Source organism: Triturus cristatus, chromosome 4_1, assembly GCF_964204655.1.
Source record: "Triturus cristatus chromosome 4_1, aTriCri1.1, whole genome shotgun sequence".
In the NCBI taxonomy this organism is placed as follows: Eukaryota; Metazoa; Chordata; class Amphibia; order Caudata; family Salamandridae; genus Triturus; species Triturus cristatus.
This window is the reverse complement of record NC_140585.1, coordinates 1,165,404,861-1,165,423,950: the sequence shown is the minus strand read 5'-3', so window position 1 is coordinate 1,165,423,950 and position 19,090 is coordinate 1,165,404,861. Positions and strand designations below refer to the sequence as shown.

At 43.5% G+C, this 19,090-nt stretch overlaps 1 long non-coding RNA gene across 1 annotated transcript in view; it reads right to left on the bottom strand.

Annotated features, from left to right (window-relative positions):
• The window catches only part of LOC146856263 (uncharacterized), a 78,385-nt gene extending 59,674 nt beyond the window's left edge, over positions 1–18,711 (bottom strand). Inside the window, exons 1-2 of the long non-coding RNA XR_014981455.1 lie at positions 18,593–18,711; positions 14,956–15,045 (exon numbers count right to left, since the gene is read on the bottom strand). This is a non-coding gene — a long non-coding RNA (uncharacterized LOC146856263). The remainder of the gene's footprint in view (positions 1–14,955; positions 15,046–18,592) is intronic.
• Between the last annotated feature and the right edge of the window lie 379 nt (positions 18,712–19,090).

Below are 19,090 nucleotides of genomic sequence, written 5' to 3'. Positions count from 1 at the left end.
TTACTTACAGTTTGTAAGTTAAAATCCTAACATAGAACAGCAAGCTATTAACTAGTCTGTCATCAAAGAGCTGCATGCAAACTGCAAGTTATATATTAGAGGTATATGTTTTTTTGCCCAATCTTTCATTAACCTAATCTTGCAAAAAGGGTTAATTTGGGTAGAAATCAATTCTTATTGTAGAGAGCCCCTAACAATGCTGTTATGTTTTAAATCCTGAATTTGCGCTTTTCCAGACTTAGAACTCTTAAACTATATTGCCTACAATGCAATCATGGATGACATGTGATTCCTATGCCTTGTAGTCCAGTCTGATGTAACAGTCCCTATATACTGATTTACATACATAGGATTGTATCTTTGCAATGTATGTTTGAGCAAACTAGTGCCCTGACACACCTTATATTACATCTGACGTTTAGTAGTGCCAGTTGACGATGTGGGTGGAGCTAATATAGTAAGTGGGCGGAGCCAGTGGATGAAGTGGGTGGAGCCAGAGAAAGGTGGGTGTGGCCTCCGACAAACATTTGAGCACCTGCACTTCATATTTTACAAATTAAGCACTGCATAGGTGGGTCCCCAGAGTTTGTCCCACCCCTTCCTTGGGTATAAAGTAGGAACCCCTGACTACAGTACTTTAGATTTACCTGGACGAAACTCTGCTTCAGAATCCCAGAACTTCTACTATCTACACGACGTTGGATGACCGAAGAATCTCCTTTCGGAGTAAAGCAGTTACTCTCCTGCAAGGCAGGCACCGAAGACGCATCTGTCCGATTTGCAACTACGCAGCTCCTGAAGGATTTTGCAACACAGGAGGTGGGTTTCCAAGCTTCCCCGAGGCCGATCCGTGCTCTTAGCAATCCTGAGATCCAAAGACCTCGTGGGCACCGTGCAACCCGAACCCCTGGACACCGTGCACATTTGCAGCAGCATATGCTTCTTGGCGATCCCGGAGGTTGTGCTTTGGGCTACTTGTAGTCCAGACCCGAGCAGTGATTCCACCGAAGGTTACTGGCCTACACTCCTCGAGTGACCCGTGGGCTGGTATTTAGTGATTCCTCTCGAGGTCCCTTCGCGATCCCTTGTCCGTCGACTTGTGGGCCCCTGAGAAGGGTACTTTGACTTTCAACAGGCTTACCTGGTTGCTCCAGACGTGCCCTGACTCTCCCTCCCGTGGAGAGTCCACAGGACCTTGGTGGTCCACACCAAAGCAGTTTTACTCTCACCGCGGGGGTGGCCGTTGCCAAGGTTTGTTGGTCTCCAATCCGGACACCGACCCCCCCAGCACTCAACATCCTTCGTGGGACAGCTCGCCTGCAGACTGTGGTCGTCATCGACGCCTCCTGGTCCTCGTGGCAGTGGAGTCAAGCTTCACCACATCGCACCTGAAACACCCGACATCGGTGGGCATTCGTCTATTGTGCCCCTGGTCACTGGCAAGTGACCCAGACTCCGTCCCCTCTGCTTTCAGGTTCTTCACATCTTCGATCCAGGCTTGGATCACACCGGACACTTTTCCTTTCCACGCCAGCAGCACTTTGCAGCAACTCTCCATTGAAGACAGCGAAGATTCCCAACACCATTTGACACCTATGCACTCGGCTTCCCTGGGTTAGGTAACACAAGTACTCCGGTGCTCACGTGGGTGCTGGCCTTAGAACCTTCTAAGTCTAAAAGGGTTTGCTCCAAGTCCTCTTCTAAATGTCCTTAATCTAAAAAATTTCAACCGCAACTTTCCCATAGGAATGTACAGACCTCGCGGCTGTGTTCTCACACTGCACCGTGGGTCCCCTGTGTCACTACCTTGGGTGGTTCCTTGGGGTCCCAGCGATAATACGTGATCTAGGCACTGAGTCTAGTCAAGTCGTGGTTCTTATACTACTTTCTTAATATATGGTTTGGTCTCCCCCTGGGGCCCATTGTATATTGTGCTGTTTACTGTCGTTTTAGAACTGTAATATTGTGTGCCTTGCTCTCTAATCTCATAAAGAGGTTAGTAGAGAGTGTTTAGTAACAAATACATATATTTTATATATATACCTTGTGTGGTTCTCCTTTCATGTGGTCATTCAAGAGGTTATAATCTGGTAAACCAAGCTGCTTTACATTCCTTCGAGACTTAGCCTGAAGGCTGCTCTCCATATCTACCACTTTGATAGCTTTCAATAGAGGTTGTCTTAAACCTAATCATCAATAAGGGCTGTTTGGACTGGTGCAAGGTGCCCACTTTAACTAGTGGACAGCATATACCAGGCCAACTTCTCACAGGGGTCACTGAACATAAGTCTTCCCTCTTTGCCAATGATTTGCTTCTGTCCTTGTGCTCTCCATCGACCTCTCTTCCCGCGGTGGCTGAGCTCTTGGGGTCCTATGAGGCCGCTTCTGGCTATTGGATTAATCTTGCGAAGTCCCGTGCTCTCAATCTTACACTTTTGGCCTCGGAAGTCCAGGGATTGCGGGACCTGCTCCCGGTGCAGTGGAATGAGGAGTCGATTCGCTATTTGGGCCTGGATATGACTTCTACTCTCGCTTCTTGGTCCTCATCTAATTGGCCTAGATACCGGAAATCTATTTGCGATGAGATGCGTCGATGGGACGGCCTCGCCTGGCGCAGTTGGGGTGCCTTAATGCCATTAAAATGTCCTTCCTCCCTAAAGTCCTTTACCTGTTCCGGTCTCTTCCTACTCCCATTTCGCATGCTGACATCCTGGCCCTACAACGCGATTTTACCAAGTTCATCTGGTGGAAATCCCGCCCGCTTCTCTCATACAATACTCATACGTCCCAGATCTCGGGGTGGCCTGGCCTGTCCCAATTTACTGGAATATTATTGGGCTTGTCATCTCCGGTTTATATCGGAATGGATCGTTCCTGAAGGCGAGAAACACTGGTTCCACATGGCCGAGCAGTGGCCTGTAGACCATTGTGGGATTTAGCCTGGCTCCCGTGAGAGTCGTGCCTTCACAGTGCCTACTTAGCGACTCCGATGAGAATGGTCTAGGAGATATGGGATAAACTGGCGCTTCCCCGAGGCCTTATGACCTTCCCTTCCCCCAATACCCATCTGACACGCAATCCTGTGTTCCCCCATGCCTTGGAGCCTCAGGCTTTTGCGGCTTGGACCATAGAGGGTCAGCGTGTTCTCCAGGATTTTTTTCAGGGCTCTGCCCTCCGCACCTTTGACCAGTGCAAACAATTTTTTCATCTCACAGATAACGCGCGTCTGCAATATTGTCAAGTGCGTCATTGGCTTTCTTCCTCAACGTACTCCTGGGAGGTGACTCGACAGCTCTCCCCCTTTGAGTCCCTGGTTTGTAGATTCGAGGGGTCTAGGGGCCTAATCTCCAAAATCTACTCTGTCCTTCTACACTCTCGACAGCTTCCGCTTCATGGCTACCAGACGCGTTGGGCCTCTGATCTGGCTGCTGACATCTCCCCGGAGGAGTGGGATCGCTTGTGGAGGGATATCCCTAAGGTGTACCGTAGCATTCCTCAGCGCGAATCTGCATATAAACTGATGACGCGATGGTATTATACCCCTACCTGTCTCCATCAGATGTTCCCGAACACTCCTCCGACTTGCTGGCGATGCTGGACAGATAGAGGGGACTTCCTGCACATTTGGTGGTCTTGCCCGGGTCTTACCATGTTTTGGAAAAAGATCCTCAGTCACATCAAAGAGGTGGTATGTTTCCCGGTTCCTTCTACCCCGTCCCTAGCGATTCTGGGCATCCGGCCCGGCACGCTGAAGGCCATGACTTTGGCAGACTGTTATCTAACTCTTCATTTATTGGGAGCGGAGCGACAGTCCATTGCCTCCTGCTGGAAGCAACCCAACCCACCTGCGTGGTTTCTCCGGCTGTGGGATGTTCTGTCCCTGGAATTGCTTACGGCCCACCTCACTCACACTGACACACGCTTTGGCCGCATCTGGCGTCCACTTATACACCATCTCACTAAAACCGAATACTCCCGCTTGATGCCCCCTAGACTGCGGGCCCTACAGTTGTTCAAAGAACCTCTCGAGGCCTGAGACCGGTCTCCCCGGAGTAATCTGCTTGGTCTGTCGGGCGGACCCTTCTGACCTTGCGACTACTGGCCTCCACTCTGGGCCCTGGCCCTTCCCCTTCCTCCCCATCTCCCTGGCGTATCCTCTTTTGTTCCTTTTTCCCTTCTCTTCCTCTTTGGGGGGGACGCCTCTTTAGCTGTTTTTTTCTTTGCTTCTTGTCCTCACCTCTCTCAGGTTTCTCTTTCTGTCTCTTGATTGTTGTATGATGTTCTTTGTTGTATCCATAGCAAAGTATATTGATATTGTCGCAGTACGAATTGTATCTTTGATGTGGGCGGGGGGCCTCACCTTGTCTGGACCTTGCTTGCCTTGACCAACTGTTTGACTCATTGGCTGTGCTGCTGTGTTATCCCTCTGTTGGACAATGGAACTTTAGCTGGGCCTCTGCCTTTTGGTACCTTCCATACCTCCCCCCTTGGGCTTGGCGTGGGCTTTCTTTTTGATGTTGTCACTTGTGTTTTGGGAAGTCATTGTGCCTTCAGTACATTTGTGTTTTGAAGTCTGTGGAGCTGGATGTACCCCTTTGCAGAGGCCCAGAGCTGATTGTTTATTCCGTAACCCAACTTTTGTTACCCCCGCCTTACATTTTCTGCAACATGTGTAATTTTCTATTTGTTTGAATTCAATAAACAGATATTAAACAAAATGGGGTCACCCAGACCTAGATCTGTTCGCCACAGCAGAAAATGCCAAATGCCCAAACTTTGTATCCAGGTTCTTATACTCACTGTGGGTGAGTTGGACAGGGATATTTGCTTACGCTTTTCCACCTCTCCTACTGCTTCTGTTTGTCATTGGCAAACTTCGGCAGACATCCCTAACACTCATCTTAGTGGTTCCTACATGGGCCACTCAACTGTGGTTTGCCACACTACTAGAACTCTCAGTAGTTCCACACCAGGCAGGACATTCTAACCCAAAATCAGGGACTGGGACGACGTCTAATTTCTTGCAATCTGGCTCCTGAGATCTTAGAATTTTGATAATTAAATCTACCTCAACAGTGTATGAATATTCTTAAAGAAGTCAAACGACCTACTACTAGAGCCTGCTATGCGGCAAGATGGAAACGCTTTGTTCACTATTGTCATCCAAAGGAGGTTAACCCCTTAACAGCAAAGCCTTGAGACATTGTCTGTTATCATCTCCATTTACAAACCTGGGTTAGCTTTCACTTCAATAAGACTACACCTAGCGGCAGTTGTGCCTTATCTCCAAAACAGGGAACAAACATCTATATTCAGAATTTCTAGAGGGCCTCAAAAGTGTTATCCTGTCTAGTGTTCCTCCAAAACCAGCTTGGAATCTTAATGTCGTGTTAACAGAATTAATGGGCCCCCCATTTGAACCGTTACACTTGTGCCCACTCCAGTTTCTATCCTGGAAAGTTACTTTTCTCAATGCATTCAAATCACTCACACGTGTCAGTGAGCTTTAGGCACTAACTCTTTCTTCCAACTTCATAGGGACAAATTGGTACTATGTACCAACCCTAAATTCCTTCCAAAAGAGGTCTCACAGTTTCACTTAAATCAATCTATTAAGTTGCCAGTAATGTTTCCACAACCCGATTCTGTTGCGAAAAGAGCTTTACACACACTGTATGTAAAAAGACCTCTTATGTACTGCTCACTCTACTTGCGAAAAGGGCGTCTCCATCGCCTTTTTAGGCAGCCACACATGCCATCAAACTGAAAATGTTACTTACCCAGTAAGCATCTTTTTGTGGCATGTAGTGCTGTAGATTCTCATGCACCCACCCTGCTCCCCGGACACCTGTATTTGTGGTTATCTAGATTAAACATTACACAATTTTCGTAAAGTCATCTTACTATGATCCATCATCCTTTTTACACTCTATCCTCACCCACCTAGCAGTAAACAATCGAACAATGGAGTTGAGGACCATGCCCATTGCAAGTGAGAGGAGGAGTCACTACACCTTGTGTCTCAAACCTCTTGTTTCAAGAAAAACAACTTGCACACTTGCAAGCCAAATACTCGATAGCGGACATATGCTAAGCATGTCACAAACAGATGCTTACTGGGTAAGTAACATTTTCCTTATTTATCCTAAAAAAGGAAGAATAGGAACCAAGGCTCCAGCAAACTCAACAGACACTCTGGCTATAAATAGAAGGCTAATGTGTTTAGAAGTGATTGCTTGACACCTTTAAAATGCCTGTTAAGGCTCGAATTGTCACTCCTTGGGTTGACAAAAAAATATGAAGCCTCCCTGAATGATCCACCTTACATCCGGGGACAGTTAACGGCAAATTAATTAGTAGTCAACACAGCTAACAAGTGATGCTTCCCCTCCAGGTACAGAGAGCAAACAGATAGACTCAGCATGGAAGAGGGTAGCAGTGAATCACCAGTTCTGTCGATTTGCTATCTAGATAGGACGGGGCGCACTGGGATGAAGAACACAATATCATCAAACATCTAACAGAACATTATAGATAAAGGGGTGAGTAACTTGTAGCGGCAGAAAAGACCATTTCCAACACCTCTATCCATTGTGTTCTTGACACTGCGGCAAGGGGTATTTTGTACAAGTGTCTTGATTAGAAGACACACCAGGCAGAGTGTCTCAGGCTTTAAACCATAAGTTTAACATTTGCCAAACTTGCTTTTTGATGGCGAAAACCTCCGTACCCCAAGTTGTTCACAATTTGGAGAAGTTAAATAAAAAAAAGACAGGAAAGGCCATGGGTTGCCTTCAGACAGTCACTCAAAGGGACTTCTTTCACAGACAACAGTCTACAGGAGGTACTAAAACTACATTTTCAGTAAACCCCCACCCCACCAATATCCTACCAGAGGCAGCAACAGAGCTACTATCAACAGTTACAAAGGGCTAGTTTAGAGCCACGTATTGAACAGGGGCAGAGGTAAAGGAGGCACTTGGAAAAGAGCCATCACTAAATGAGCAGTGACTCACTTCATCAATATAAAATGTTGGGTGCAGGCTTCAAGATTTCCTAGTCTGCTAGCAGGAAATTACAACTGACAATAGGGTACTAGGCATAGTTAAGCATGGTTATTGCTTAGAACTCCTTGCAACACTGCTAGATATCCTCTGACACAAAGTTACCAAACAGTGACCACCAATGTCTGCTACAGGAAAAGGTGCAGACACATCTTCAAAAGAGTGCTATGGAGCCAGTACCCCACAATCAGCAGGGCAAAGGAGTTTACTCACTCTACTTCTTCATACGCAAAAAGGACCGCTCACTGAGACCCATCCTGGACTTCAGATCACTCAACAGCTATATCCTGTCAGCGCTTTTTCACATGGTAACGCTAAAGGATGTAATACCTTTACTCCAACAAGTTGACTATATGGTAGTGCTAGATCTCAAGGATGCCTACTTCAGAATTCCCATTCATCCCACCCACCGCTGATACCTGGGGTTCGTGGCAAGTGGCATGCATTATCAGTTCAAAGTACTTCCATTTGGTGTTATAACTGCCCCATGGTCTTCATCAACTGCCTGGTGGTGGTCGTAGCACACCGTAGGAAAGAGAAATTCATGTATTTCCCTACCTCGATGACTCGCTGATCAAGAGCTCAAGCCATCAACAGTGCCTAAATCATACACAGGCGTCCATTTAATTTCTCCACAAACTGGGCTTTACCATAAATGTGATCAAATACCACCTACAACCACTCCAGAAATAACCCTTCCTTCGGATGGTTCTAAACTGCATCATAGGCAGAGGTTACCCCAGCCCACAAAGCCACAACATCACCTCATCGCCCATGCCTGGCTGCACATGCATCCCTTACAACAGTGCTTTGCAGCACAGTGCTCACAAGCGGAGGGTCACATTGAGGATATAGTGTTGGTGATGACCAGCACCATTTGCTCTCTGTAGTAATGGAACAGCAAATATTTCTTACAGGACAGGGCTTTCCAGGGCCCTGTTCCACAGATGACCATTACTACAGACGTCTCTCAAGCAGGGTAAAGGCCTCTCTCAATTGCAACACGTTTATGGACTCCAGACCAACAAGCTCACCACATCAATGTCTTGGTGATTCTTGTAGTCCATCTTGCTCTTAAAGCTTTCCTACTTCTTATTTGCAACAAAGTAGTCCTTATCTAGCCTGAGAACATGACTGCCTTGTACTAACTACAGATATAGGGGGTTACTCACTCGCGCCCTCTCTATCTCCTAACACAGTCAATTTGGCATTGGGCCATAAACTCCCTTGTTCATCTGTTGGCAGAGTACTTACCGGGGATGCACAATGACTTTGTGGACCTGGTAAGCAGGACGCATCAACAAGTCCACAAGTTGAAACTCTGCCCACAGAACCTATAGCAGTATTTTGATTGTTTTTGCCATCCCTGAGACCGCAAAATACCCAAACATTGCCTTCAGGTACCCACACCCACGTTCCCTGTGCAGTGCACTATTGTTCAGGGATATTTGCCTGCGCTTTTTCATTTCCCCCACTCCTTCCACAAGTGGTGCAGAAGATGCAGCACACTTCACAAACCCTCATACTAGTGGCCCCGACCAAGGAATGGCAGCCTTGGTACTCTGCCCTATTAGAAATGTCCATCAGCTTGCACAAGAAAATCTCCAATGGGGTTGATCACTTCACCAGAGCCCAAGGTCAGATTAGACACCCACATATCAGCCCGCTAAATCTCGCAATCTGAAATCTAAGGTCTTAGAATTTGGGGACTTAGGTTCACCCCAAAAATATATGGACATCCTGAGGGAGTTGTTTAGACCCATTACACATGCTTGCTACGCTGCCAAGTTTTTCCTCTACTGTATGGTAAAAAGCATAGATCCTCTTATATCTGTTGTTGAGATCATTACCTTTTTACTTAATTTACAAAAGACAGGCTTAGCGTGTCACTCTATACACCTTCATTTAGGAGCAATAGCTGCATACATCCAGACCAGGCAACATTACTCCATTTTCCGCATTTCAGTGTTTAAATCTTTCTTGGAAGACCTTAAAAAGGTTGTCCTTCTGAGAGTTCCATTAGCCTCACTATGGAATCCTAATCTTGTACTCACCAGACTCATGGGTCTGGAAGCATGATTGTTTATTTGGCGCATTTCAAAGTGGTTGAATTTACAAGTAGTTGAAGTGCCTAAAAAGAATGTGAACTGTGATCCTGCGTGTCCTGGGGTTGGGGTCAGTGAGTGGGATGACGGGTTAAAAGATGTGGCTATAAAGAGTAACATATTCTGTAACTGTTTTGTTATTTTGTCAGTTTCGGGGAACCACATATAAAAATAACACACGTTAAATAAAAAATAAATGCAAGTTAAACTAATGGATGGGAAATGTACTCTCAGGTGTTGAAACCTCAGTTGGCTTATGAGATCGCTGGAGAAGTCTGTGTGTGACCAGACCGTCACATAAATGAATACTCATTGCTCAGTTGGAAATAGTGGCTGTGTATTTATAATGCTACATGGTCCCAGCCTGTAACAGAAATCAGTGTATGTGTCGTCATATTTATATATAGGTGAGTAATAAGTTATCAAAATATACCTATAAACATTTTTATAAGTGTCCATTAAAAGGAGGCACTCCAGAACTCACATAGTAACACCCTCCTTTACCTCTTCTCAGGAATACATTTTTGTCGTCCAAGTGACTCCATCAGTTAAAGTCTATACTGGCTCCTATGCAATCTTTATACTTGGTGGTAAACCTTGCACATGTACTTGTCTTTCAGGTAGCAGGCACACTGCTGAGAAGACCTGTTTCTTCTTTCGTTTTTTGTCCCTCCCTAGACTTCGCTGCACACGTCCACTTCACTTCAAACCTCCACTTGACTCCACCCACCCCCCTTTTCACTTTGCGGCAGAGTCATCTCAAGGTCAGCCTTAGCCTTTAAGGCTGTTTCTGTAAAGGGGGAGGCCAGCAGTGTTGCATTCAGATGCAGAGCCCTGATTCTCCAGAACCTTAGGGCCTCAGAGTAATGGCCCAAGGAAAAGAGGAAAGAACCAGATCCATGGTTAGCATCAAATAGAAGTGAGGGCTAATTTTAGTTTACAAATGGACTGAAACAGCTTCCTCAGAGAGCCGCCCCAAGAAAAGTGGGGTGCATTATGTGTGTTTTTTATTTTTTATTTAGGGCTGTCACAATTATTAGAGCAGCAGTTACTGGGGCAGGGGAGTGAGCAGCAACTGCTCCCCAGTTATGGTTGTCGTACTATTAAAATGGGTAGTGGGTGATCAATTTGCTAGCATTAGGGCGCAGGTTATGCTTGCTGTGCATAGAATAGGGCCCAAGGAACGGGGTTTGGCGGGGTGGTGTGTAGGGCTTTATTCCTTTTTAATTTTTTTATATAACGTTGCAGAAAGCATGCTTCCTGTCTCAGGCCTAGGAGTGAAGTTGGCAGAGCAGCAACCTGCTTCACAGAGCGAAAGGTAGGATTGGTGCTGCAGGTGCAGTAGCACTAGGGCTGAACTGTATGAGGGGCCAACTAAACCCCATGTTTGTTTTAATATCCTTTTTTGCTTGCAAAAGGGCCCAGTAGAAACTTGCTGTGCCAGTGTTGCTTAGGGCCTCGAAATATTGCTCCAGTGCAGGGGCAAATTGAAGCAGAAGAGACACCTTAGTTTGGCCATCAGAGAGATGGCGGAGAGGAAGGGTCAGGCAAGGTTGGAGCCCATGTTTTTAACAAAGGACAGAGGAGACAGGCCATTTGGCGAGGCAGTAGCTATCATTAGTAAAGAAGGTGCAGCGTCACTGCGGTCTGAGGGGTCCACTGTATCACAATTATGTTTTTCTTTTTCAAAAGTATGAGGGATCATTTTCCTTGCTAGCATTAAGGCCTAGGACACCTTTGGAAAGAGATGTTGCCTAACGGTGAGAGATTCTGAATTTGGAACTGGAAAACCAGCTGTAAGTCTCAGGGTTAGTTCAGCATCCTGTGATTCTGGGCAAATCACTTAGTCTGTGCCTAAAAAAATCCGACCTTGTGTAATGTAACCAGTGCACATATAAAGCGCTCTAATGCCCTATGGACGGGTTTGTGCTGTTTAAAAAAAGAAAAGAAAAAAACAAGGGATAGTGAGTCTGTTTCAAGATTGGAATGATGATCTGGCATGGTGGGGAAGAGGGTGAAAGAAGCAGAGGAGATTGCCTGGTACTCAGGGCCACAGCTATCATTAGTTAATTTGGTCCCAGGAGCATGGTTGGCTCACAACACTCCTGTGAGGGGGGAGCGGAGTTGTTTTGGTCAATTTATATTTTTGTTTGATGAGTTTGCTCTTTTATAAGTCCACAATTATTGTGCATTTTAAGCTACAGAAAAAGTCTCCCTGTAATGATCTCATAAGCCCTGCCCCTCCCACTCCCCCAGTCCTTGCTATTAAGTTTTGGAGGCGGGCCCAACTTCAAAACATTTTGTTTAGGAAGGCTCAGGAAAAAAAAAATTAGAAGACCTCTGCTCTAGACTTAAAACATGCTTTCATGTACTACATTGATAATGCAAAATCTTCTCGCAAAACTGATCAACTATTTATGGCCTTCGTTAAACCTCACGAAGGACAACACATATCAACAGCAGAATTTGCCAGGTGGATAGTTAAATGTGTTCAAACTTGCTGTCACATGGAAAAAGAGCTCTCCTTGTAAAACATAGAGCCCAGTCTACCAGAAAGTATGCAGCCTCTATGACCTTCTTAGGTAACGTCCCATTAGCGGATATATGTAAAACGGCTACTTTATCAACCCTCAAACATTGTGTGTACGAAGTTTCTGTACAGCAAGCAGTGGTTGACCAAATGATCCTTAGGGCATTATTCCAGACATCTACGTCAACTGCACGCTAATCACCACTTACAAGAAGGTCCTGTTTTATAGTCTACGCAGAGCATGTGTATCTAAATTAACAGTTGCTATGAACGGAACATGTGCTATACATTCACACGCACCCACCCTCCTTACCAAAAGCATCTAGATGTAACCTTAGATGTCTTCATAATCTTCTTTAATGCAGTGCACATGTGCATCATTTAATCTTCACTCCATGCTATTCTCACCCACAGTACAGAAAACAATATAACAATGGAATAAATGCCCATGCTCATTCCCAGTTAAGGGAGGAGTCACTATACCTTGTGACTCGAAAGCCTTTGAAAAACCCCAAGTTGCAAACAGCCCAATTCTAGATTGCAGGAGTATGCAGAGCATGTAAATCTACTGCACTACATACTACAAGCCGATTCTTAGTGGGTAAGTAACAGTTTCCTTTTCTTTTTTTAGAAGCAAGACTCATTTAAGGCCCAGGCTTTCTCCACAGCTAAGGGTGTCCTGGCATTGACAGAGTAAGCTTGCCTTTATTAGAAGGGACAATCTCAGATGGTGAGAATACTGATGGACTCCTTTCTGGTACTCATGCCCGATGCCAGCTTACAAATGAGGCCAATCTAAGAATGGCTACAGAATCAATGGCCACGAGCAATGGGGAGTTAAGTAGATATAGTCGTTGTTACACATGGTACAGAAGGAAATGGCATTGTGGTACTCTAACAGTGTAACTGTGAGCAGACCATTGGTATAACCAACTCCAACAGTGACTATCACCACAGGCATCCTATGTGGGATAGGGAGCACACAGGTTTATGTTGAACCTCAACATCAGTAGTTTGTGTAAAACAATGTAAGTAGTATAATATAAACTCGTTTAATCGAAAGACCGTTTTCCTAGCCTTAAAGGGAAAGGACTGTACATATACAGACGGCCAACACAACCACAATGTTTTACCTCGTTTAGCAAGGAGGGGCAAGGTCATATACACTTTCAAAATTAGCTCCAGATATTTGAAAACAGAGGCAGGCAGGATAAGCTGACAATCTCACGAATTGGTGTTAAAACAACTGGTGTTGTGAAGGGTTTTCCGAGAATGGGGTACACCAGAAGTAGATCTGTTAACACGTCTAGAAAATGCAAAAAGCCAAACGATCATGTCCAGGTACCCATGCTTCCTGTCTGTAGTGAATGACAGGTCAGGGAAATGTGTGTACGCTTTTCCATCAGTACCGCTAGTAATAAGTGCAAACAGTTGCACATGACGTTAATCTCGATAAACCAATAGTGGGCAAGATCAACAGGGCTTTCAGATCTAATGGATATGTCACAGGGGGAAATAGTAAAGTTCCCGGCATTGCAGGACCTACTTTCAATGCAGAAGGGCAAGGTTTGTGATCCAAAGCCACCAAGCCTCAGTCTAGCAGCTTGACTCTTCAAGACTTAGAATTTGGCCTTGCGGGCCTCTCTAAAAGAGCTATTGACAGTCTAGGGTAAGCCAGAAGACCAAGCATAATGATATGTAATTAAGGCTCCCTGTTTTCCGTTTTTACTGATTTTTACAGATAAATACAGACAGAAAATATTTATTTTCCTGTCTGTATTTATTTTTTAAATGTGGATAAAAACGGAAATTGGGTTGTTTTTGAGTGATTCTATATGCTGTCAATCATAACCAGGGCAATAGCTGTGTGGAGTGACAGGCAAGGGGATTAAAAAAATAGGGATTTTAGTAAAGAGCCTTAAACAGCAGTAGGTTTCCACAAAATGGATACTAAAATTTACATATTTTCTTACAAGTGCACATTTTACCATCTGAATGTGCATATATCGCTGAAACCTGTCAGGCGTTCAGGCACAAGTGTTCATTAACTGGTTAAATAAATGCAGAAATAAACACATTTCCGCTTCATATTTTCACAAAACCTAAAATAAATATAGATAAATACAGGTAAAATTAGCAAAAAATATATATGGATAAATACAGACAGGAATGACAAAAATATAAATACCATAAAACTGGGAGCCCTAAATGTAATGCAGCAATATGGAAAAGAAACAACCTTAGGTGAAACAGAGAGGATTGGTTTAACATTAGAACAAAGGATACCACTGTCATCAGGTATTTTACATACTTGCTAAAAGAGAAGCTAACTTGCACTTCGCATGAAGTCTACTTGTCAGCTATACTGTTGTCCACGAGGGACACATAATAGGTAGAAGTTCTTTCAGCACACCAATTATTAAAAGATTGCTAGAAGGAAAAAAAAGAATAGCTCCACCCAGTTCTCTACTAACCCCATGTGGAACTTTGATTTGATGATCAAACAGATAATGAAGGATCTGTTTAAACCACTACATAAGCGTAACCAAAGTTCCTAACACAAAAAACATCTTCAATTGCAATTACATCACTACAAAGGGTAAGCTAGCTATAAGCACTTATCACATTAGAACCATACTTACAGATCCACAAATGCAGAGTGGTCATGCCGACTAACCCACATTTTGTACCAAAAGTCATATGAAATTTCCATCTGAATCAGATGGCTGGGGTTTTTCCATCAACCAAAGACTCAAGCAGAAAAGACCCTTCATACTCATTCATAGGACAGTCCTATATTATCTGGAAAAAGCTAAAGAAATCAGAAAGCAAGCCAGTTCTTTGTCTCTTTTTTCATAAACGAACAAGGGCTCACCAGTAACAAAAGCCACCATCACACAATGGATAGCCCAAACAATTCAAATATGTTATGCAAAGACAGATGTTCAGTTAGAAGGAATGCCTAGAGCCCAGTCCACCAGGACAAAAGGAGTCACCCATGCATTTTTAGCAAATATATCTATTAACAACATTTCTGTGACAATCACTTGGTTGTCCATACACAAATTCATAAAACATTGTGTGGATATTCAAGTTAAGTAGAAATCACAAGTGAGTCAGTGTACTAACACATAAGTTCGCAAGTACAAACTCATTTCAACCCAACCTCCAAAATTAAGGAAAGATACTGCCACAAAACCAATGCACATCATGTGAATCCAGAAAGGATTCACTACGAAATGAAATGGTAACTTACCTTAAAGTGCCGTTTTGCAGCTTGAAGACTTTTCGGTATTCACATGCTAGCCTTCCACCTCTGTGGCAAATGATGTGCTTTACAAACAAACTATGTAGAATGAAGAAAACAAATAAGGTGTTGTGTAGTTCCCACTAATCAATAGGCTCTGTACGTTTGTGGACAGCATTAACTTTGGGTGAGGTGTCTAGACTGATTCTAAGCACCCCCATAGTATATGTTAGCCTAAAGACCAGCAAGCTCACAGTGTCACCATAAGCCCCCCTAACCCGAGCAAGAAGCAAATGGTTTCAGGCAACCACTGAACATGACAACCCTGACCCCGCAGGGATCGTGATAACAGATCTAGAACCATTTTTGCTCAGTCACTCGTGCACTCTTGCTCTCAGAAAAATATACAGAAAATACACAGTGGGACGTTTTCAATATATTTATTGAATAAACATTATTCTTGTATAGAATACATGTGCTGCGATAATCAATAGACAGAAGCAGATGAAAGTGTTTACCGGCACCAGAAGAGTAAATACCAGATATAATTCCACCATGGTGCTAAGACAGTGTATATATGCAGGCATATAATACAAGGTAGTAATCATGTGTACTCCTACTATCCAATCCTAACTCTGTGTATGTCTAGAGAGTATGTAGGTGTAGAGCCAAGAATCCCCCCACGGGATGAGGCAACCCCATTCTGGCGGTAAAGAATGTAGGGCCCCATCTTGGTCATGAATTGGACACTCCTCACGGAGATGTCAGGCAGCTGCTTGGCGGAGCCTCAGCATGCAGGACCTTTTGATGTTAGAGGAAGTGTCTCCTCTGCTAACCCCCAGAAATACTTATATATTTATAATAAAAAGCATCCTTGTGATGTATACGCAGATTAACATTGTTATGGATATGTAGATAGCCCTGTATCCCTGTGGATGAAGATAGAACAACTTTTGTACATTGTGCTTAAAGGCCATGTAATCAGTGTTTGAGGCATTGTGATAATGTTGTACAAAGCTAGATTTATAAATAAAGCAGTTTCGAAGAAACTAATGCAACATTGTCACACATACGAATATGTGCAAACTGTCACAGCATAAATGTTATTGTGCTGAAAGAGGACAAAGTAAGAAAATGCACAGCGTTGCTATGTGGGCTTAACTTGGACACATAACAAAGGCTTTATACAGGTTAACAAAAGGAAGCCTAAAACAAATGGACACAAAGTTGCCAAGGGGAAACAAGAAGCTGAAGATTGTGACCACTCACACATCTGACGCCCAAAAGAGACAGACATACCACCAAATGTGGGCGGACGATGCCCAGACCAAAAGAGAAAGAGAGCGAAAAGAGAAAAGAAGTGTTCAGAACCCAACCACTAGATGGTGGAATACTGCACATCATGTGATTCCAGAGCGTTCTTCAAGCTGCAAAACATTTGTTACAGGTAAGTAACCATTTTGTTTAAGGGCTCAAAAAAGGGCAATGTAGATTGCTGGGCTTAGGAAGAGGTAGTGTATAGGGATAGTGAAGAGTTTTTTGGGCTATGTGATGAGTGGTGTACAGGGATAGTAGAGTGTTTTTGGGGATTGGGTCCGTAGTGTATGGGGTGTAGTGAGGAGTTTTTGGGGTTCAGGGATGAGTAGTGTATAGGGGTAGTAAGACCATTTGGGGCTCAAGTGTGGGTACTTATGGAGTTTTTGGGGCTCCAGGATGGGTAGTCTATAAGGTTAGTAAAGGATTCTAGGGTAAGGGAGCCGAAAACTTTGAAGAAATAATAGAAAAAATAATTAAGATATAATTCAATTAGATTAAAAATGGAAGTAATATGTATGGGTCAAAGTAATACAAAGTTACCTGTGAAGTAAAGGCACTCTCAATGTGCAATGTAAAGATACTCTTGTTGTAACTATCACAGTTTCAACTAACACTTTCCAAATTTTTGGATGTGAAGAGTATATGGTACTTTATGCACCATCCTAATATAGGCCACTCTGTTTTTTTATGAAGAGGACTTCAATTGGTGAACCTGGAACACATGTTTTACTAGAGTTTAGGAAGATAATCTTCTGTGAACTAACTAAAGGATTTATTATATCATTTCTAATGTGACCATTGCTGATAAGGCTATTGCAGGTGTCTATAGAAAACCGGGAGGGAGAGGGTCCACGGGAAAAGTTTAACAACCTCCAGAGACACTTTCCCAACGAACTCTGAAAGCACAATAAATTGTCTCGAGGTCTATTTCATTACTAGGTGCCTACTGGCATCCTACACTATTCATAAGTACCTAAGCCCAACTAAATTTGAAATGCCATAAGGGCAACCCTTATAGGGAAACGGAGTCCCATCACTCACCCACGGGTGACATGCTTAATCATTTGGGTTCTCCTCCTGGCTGTAACTCCTAGTACAGCCGAGGGCTACAACCCCCTCACTGTGAGAGAGGAGCACAGGGATGTTTTAATAGCATGGTCTCATAGGATATACTAAAATCCACAATATGATGAGCTGTGGGTTATTATTAGGTGACAGACGCAGTGCAAATAAACAAAAATTCAGTGAAGTTAAAACTGGCTACTAAGAGAAAAATATGTTATTGTATATCACTTAGTGTCAGGGTTAAAACCAGTGCTAAGGCAGTTTTGAAAAAATAAACTGCTACTGTCTAGTTTTAGAGGGTAGGTCGGTCTACATGTTTCAGCTATCTGTGACCTATAAGAGTGTCTAGCCTTCCTCAGGACCTAAAAAGTATAAGCTACTATGTGAAAAGATACTACAAAAATGTTCAGTGTGAAAAATATGTAAATGAAAAAATGGAAAGATATAACTTATCGCACCAATTATATCATTTCAAGGTACGTCTGCAAACCTGTGTAGAAAACAGACAAAACAATAGATGAGAAAAGGGTACTAGTGTAGTAGTGTTTAAAGTAATATAGAGCTAGTAATAAAGACTCAGTCTCTTATACACATATTTTGCATTATATTGTTAGAAATGTTTTGGTAGGACTCACCCGAAGTGTACGGGTAAGAAACCTCACCTCACCTGGCTATTGCTCAGGACGTGAGGCACCGCTCTATAAAGAATCACAAAACATCAACCTTAGAAAAATGCTTTGATGGTTTGGTTCTTTGCCAACAAAAGTTGTAGGACAACAAAAAAATCTATTTATTAAAATCACGACATGATGTAAACTATTGCCAATATTCCTCGCATACCGAAGGTTAGAGGTGTTTAGAACAATGCCTTCTTGTTGCTAAAGATAGTGAGTACAATATCTAAGTCAAAGCCTATCAAAGCAATAATATGGTCTGAGTTACTAACAGACCGGGGGTCAGACAATATTGCTAGGGACCTCACAAAGAGGCCAAATTTGCAAACTAGATGTTTAGCAGCATTTCAAAAAGCGACTATGGATACATCATTTTCAAACAAGATACTTGATGTTAAGCCTCCCTTTGTAGAAGGCAGCAAGCTTATATGAACTGGCTGCTGGAAAGTGCTAACTAGAAAACATTTTTAGCATCAAAAAGAAGAGAGTACCTAAGACATAGTAGCTACATATTGCAATTAAATTTATGCATAGAGCATAATGTATATAGTCAATCCAAAAAGCGCACACATAGCTAGCAGGACACTTACCTATCCCTCGGTACCCCGGGCTTCACTGAGCCTTGGACCGAGGTGAACCGATACAGACGGAGGTCTCTTTTATAAGTGTCTCAATTAGGGAGACAATGTACACCGGTGTGAGGACGACGTATTTTACTAACGTCATCAATTGTTTGAAGGTTGCCGGGAATTGTAGTTTTAAAATGATTCTCGCACATTGTTGACTAGCGTCCGTATACATTTTGAAATCATTTTGTATTTAGAACGCTATAATGTTACCAGAGGTCTCTAGAAAGCATAGCGTTTGCTCATAGCAACGGGGCATAAGAGTCTGATGGAATGCATGTAATCACACACAACAGTGAAATTGGGATTCATAGTTTTCTCCTATTTATTTTTAGAACGCTGCAGTGTTTCTAGAGAGCGTAGCGTGTGCTCATGGTAACAGGGCGTCAGAGCCTGATGTAATACGTGTATTCAGTCACAGCAGTGAGGTTGGGATTTGTAGTTTTCTCCTATTCCAAACGA